At 41.2% G+C, this 5,173-nt stretch overlaps 1 pseudogene across 1 annotated transcript; it reads right to left on the reverse strand.

Moving 5' to 3' along the window:
- On the reverse strand, positions 1-2,475 carry LOC148845860 (F-box/kelch-repeat protein SKIP20 pseudogene; annotated as a pseudogene). The gene has a single exon (XR_016102352.1). The product of XR_016102352.1 is annotated as an F-box/kelch-repeat protein SKIP20 pseudogene (transcript).
- Positions 2,476-5,173: the final 2,698 nt, after the last annotated feature.

Raw genomic sequence — 5,173 nt, forward strand, 5'->3', positions numbered from 1 at the left:
TTTACAAAGACTAATCTCCTCTTTTGCTTTTATTCAGTTTGTACATATAAGTAGGAACAACAATCAAGCGGCTCATCTTTTTGCATACAATCGCTGCACTGTGATATATCCACCTCCCCTCGTGTAAGACTATTCTAAGTAATACAAGGCTTCTCTGTTTTGCAAAAGGATAAAAAGTCGTCTGATCGGTTTTAAACTATAACTTCTTCGATCAGATGAGGAGAGAAGAAGCCGAATATGCAAATCCCGAGAAATTGGTGGGGGTGTGGAGCTGGATCCACTTGCCATTGCTATTTCCGTTACCGGTACCAGTGGTGCTACTCTCCCAGTCCGGCATGAATACAAACCCTCTGTGTCTGTCACTGTCAACGCCGTCGTTCAATTTACCACCGTCAGAATCCATCACAAATACCTTATCATGATCTCCTCTTGCACCTCGAAGAGTCGTCACGCACGGCGAAGACCTCATGTCGCTGTCCAGAATGGATGTCAATGCCTTCCAGTGTTTCTCTTTCATGTCATACTCCATCACCCCCCTGTGCTCTCCTCCGCCACTGACAAACCACCACCGCCCACCGGCAGTAGCAGTGATGGCCCTTGGGCTAGCACTCTGGAAGGGCCACACCTCCTCTACCTTAGACCAAGACCCAAGAGCCGGGTCATAGCACTCTGCGTCTGACTTGAATCGTCCCTGGCTCTCGGTACCGTACCCGCTCACCGCCCAGAACCTGCCATCGTCGTCACAGGAAAACCCTTTACACTCGTCCCTCTCCTCGGCCATAGGGGGAAGAGCCTGCCACTCGTCTGCATCGGCGTCGTACATCTCTGCCGACCGCAGGGCATTCTTCTGGTTGTCATGCCCTCCGGCCACGTATACGGTGGAGGGTCCGACGGCTGCACAGGCGAAGAAGGACCGCCCCATCGACATGGGAGCGGCGCGGCGCCACCCGCCTCCGCGAATGAAGTCATAAACGTAGACGTCAGGGATGGAGTCGAGGGTGTCGGGGTTCCAACCGCCGAGTAGGACCAGTTTCCCCGAGAGCGGCAGTGCTACGCAGTGACTGAAGATGGGGACTCCATTGCCGTTGGCTCGATTCAGCATCAACTGATGCCAGGTATCCATGCTGAGGTTATATACACTGACGCCGTAAATGGGTGGGCAATGTCCTCGCCGAGTTTGCCTCTTATCTTGTTGCTGCTCGTCGTTACCTTCAACCGCTATTTCTATGGTGGGTTCAGCAGAGGTGGTGAGGGCTTGAACGAGACAGACAAGCTGCTCGGCGGTGCCGGTTCTCTGCCTTTCTCTGTAAAAAGATGGGTGCATGAGCAGGTTCCGCCATCTCCGGCAGACGGACTTAATTTCCGAGTGGAATCGATAGGGCACGCGAACGAGACATTCCAACGCAATTTCGTCGGGCAGGCCGGGGATCAGACTTGGGTTCTGCTGGTTGCCCAGCCCTGCTTCTCCCGTGCTCATGCTTCCTTCTTCTAAACTTTCTTCTGTTTTAGACAATCCAACAAACAGTGTCGCTTAAGGTGTTCCAGAGAGAGAGAGCATTAGAGATACGCATGCCAACAGATCTACAGAAGTGGATTGGGTTAGAGGAGGAATGAACGAAAGTTGGTTAAAGCATGGTGCTCAACTGCTCATGCTTCCTTCTTCTAATTTTTCTTCTATTTCAGACAATTCAACAAACGATGTTGCTTAGGTGTTCGAGAGAGAGACGCAGAGAACACATAAAGGGGAAAAAACCAACACAAGTGAGTGCAGTAGAGGATTGGGGAACCGTTTGGAGTGGGTTAGAGGGCGAAGAAAGTTGGTTAGAGGTTCTATCCATCCGTGGATGAGTTGAGTGAGAATGGAACGGTTAGAGTGTGGTGGAGAGTGTGAAGTGGGGCTAGAGACGTGGAAATCTTTAGGTTGAGTTTGGATGGAAGGGTTTATATAGGCACTCATTTGAAATGGCTGTGGGCAGGCAGGGGACGTGGGCTGTGGAGCTGTGGAGCTGTGGAGCTGTGGAGCTGTGGATGTATACAGCTTCATCTACATACTAAGTGAATGGTGTGATGGGACATTCATGCATCCTGCACGTATGTGGATCCATTCAGTTCAGCCACTTAGAGGCAGAATGGGATTTGGATAAGATTAAGGGTCCGTTTGGTTTGCAGTCAAAATCCTTCAAGGAAAATGACATTTCAGTAGGAATAAAAATAAGATTTGGATTCCGTCCAACTAAATAGTTAGAATCAGAATAACCCATTCCAATTCCGATCCCAGACCCCTATTCCAATGACTCAAACGGAGCCTAAGTTATTAACAACAAGCAACTAACACCATAGTTTGGAAAAGGGTTCATTGATGGTGGGAAATGGGCTGTGGCAACATCAACCTTTCACTACTCAATTATTTTGGTCTTTAAAAGCAAGTTGCCATGTGAAAGATGAAAGATTGATGGAACGCTTAGACCTGTCTGTGAGCCCAATTAGCAAATCTGCTCCGACATTGTGAATTTTAAAAGCTTTGGGACCACTGTCGAGAGCGAAATTAACAGAGTGAAGGAAGATGTTCTTCCTCACTGTTTCCTACGGTCAATATGATGCTGACTTGATCAAACTGTGTTTTTAGCAGAGAAAAAGGGAAAGAAAATATGGGTCACTATCAAGCTATAATTAAGGGATTCTTATATTATGGCTCAATTTGGAAGGAGTACAAATACAAATATATACAGTATAAATATATACAAAATATAGGGTTTTGTACTATACATAATACTTTTAGTTCTTGGTTTTTGAGGTAAGATTACAAGAATCTCTAGAACTATGCGGCTTCTGGTCTTTCAAATTTCAATAAGTATGTGACTTAGGCAAAATTTGTGGGCTGGGATGGGCTAAAAATAATCATCCTGAGAGTTGGTTTGATTTCACCAATAATAAGGTATAATTTGTTTGATCCAAGGTTCAAAATATCGATACATCTTGATATGTTGGCAGGGGCGATTTAAGGCCTATCTATCCTCTGAATTGGGTTAAACCCCAAAACACCCCCTATAGAGGCATATCAAGAAACCCCTAATACAATACAACCCGAGTATCGGTCAACATTTCCCATGCTTGTATGTTGAATTCATGGGGAGGGATTCACAATGAATCCCATATCGTAGATAACATAATTATCCATGTAAAAAATTTATCGTCATTGTTTCATTGTTATCCCTATCATTGTCATCTTATTTTTTTACTTAACGGTGCCAAACAAATTGAAAGGAGCTTTTAGTCTATAATGGGCCACTTGGATTGTGTTGGGCCTTTCATAAGTTTATCGTGACACAAATGCTCATGCTTAATTCACATGTCACATTAGAAAAACCTTCTAGAAGCTTTGTGAACCTTAAGTGTTCCTTTTTCTATATTAAGATAAACAAAGAAACGAAAATTTTCCATAACCATTTCATTCTTTAGGGAACATCCACTAGTTGTTATCTTAGTCTGCAAATGGTATCCTATTATCTGAATTTTAATTCAATCTATTAAATGGTGATCCTAATTTGATCTATTTATAACTGAACCAAATATGGATCCACCCCATCCAATAAGAAATTGATTCAAATTAAATGTATATGCTGATATATACTCAAAGTTTTTAATCTTTTTCTTTTGATAGGAAAGAAATTCATTAAAAAGTCAAGGAAGACAACATCAAAGAACAAAGAAAAGGGCACATAGACAATAGACCTGCAACAAACTGAATGGTCCAACCCATCTGGTTCGAACGGATAACCCGTTCTGATTTAAAAAGTAAAAATTAAAAAATGGTCAAAAACTATTTTCTTGATTAATGGTTAGACGGTTTAATTGCCCGAATCAACAATTTGCTGACCAAATCAACGGTTTTGGCTCAAAAATGATTTTATGGTAAAACAGAACTAGTTGTCTGACCAATTTCTGGGTCAATCGATCTAGCCTGATTTTCAAAATCATGAAAACAACTAAACATGAACATTATTGAATAAGAAAAAAACCTAACTATGACCAACCATTTCATTCTTTAGGAAACATCACTAGTAGTTATCTTAGGCTTCAAATGGTGTCCAATTATCTGAATTTCAATTCTATCCATTCAATGGTTGTCCTAATTTGATCCATTTATAATTGGATCAAATACGGATCCACCCCATCCAATCTAATAGAATTCAATTCAAATTAAATGTTTATGCTAATATATACTCAACGTTTATAATATTTTTCTTTTGATAGGAAAGGAATTCATTAAAAAGCCAAGGAGGATAACATCAAACAACAAGCAACAAACACCTAAAACAACTAAACACAAACAACTAAAGCAACTAAACCGAAAAAAAGACAATCTAACTAAAGCAACTAAACACAAACACCACCGTCCCTTGATAAGACATCCAATGACCAAGGAAGACACAAACCAAACCATTCCTGAGAAATAGAAAATCCCATTTATAATCTATGTATTAGTAAAGTTGGTTTCAGTTTTGTGGTTTTACTAAAGAAATATTGGTTCAAGTTTAATAGAAGTATGATTTTAAAACCGACTCGGAGACCAAACTGGTCAGAGGTCCGGCTTTCGAGATGAATGGTTCCCCATAAGTACTCTTGCACCATACTAGCAACCCTCCTCCCAAAGTCGGTGGTAGTGGGATTTGAATCCATGTCTCTACTGGAACAAACTAGCTGATGTACCAACTAAGCCACCCCTCCGATCCTCGGTTGGCCAACAAAACTATTATTCATACATAACTTTTTACGTGAACTCTTTCTCCTCCACCTCCTGTTCATCAAAACTTCTGTTTAAGCATTTTCTTTTTCATAAGCTATGCTCTACCTATTTCGTGTTTGAGAATTCGATAAACTTTCTCAAGTTCAACATGCCAGATTGCCCTTCTAGACTTCACTAGACCTAATGCTTTTCTTTTCAATCTAAGGAATGATAGATATGAGGGAAAAATGGATATTTTAAAAAGACTACTACATTTGGCCATCGTTTTTCCTTCAAGATATTAACAAAAGGGAGGTAAATGCAGACTTTTTAATACTATTATAAGGAAAGCTTTTATAATTGTCAGAAACCTTAAAGGAGATTTTTATATTTTACCCTTAAAAAAAGATAGTTTAAGGAAATTACTAATACTTATAGCCTATTTTT

This window comes from Nelumbo lutea, chromosome 7, assembly GCF_056320005.1.
Source record: "Nelumbo lutea isolate HS-2025 chromosome 7, American lotus-T2T, whole genome shotgun sequence".
Classification (NCBI taxonomy): domain Eukaryota; kingdom Viridiplantae; phylum Streptophyta; class Magnoliopsida; order Proteales; family Nelumbonaceae; genus Nelumbo; species Nelumbo lutea.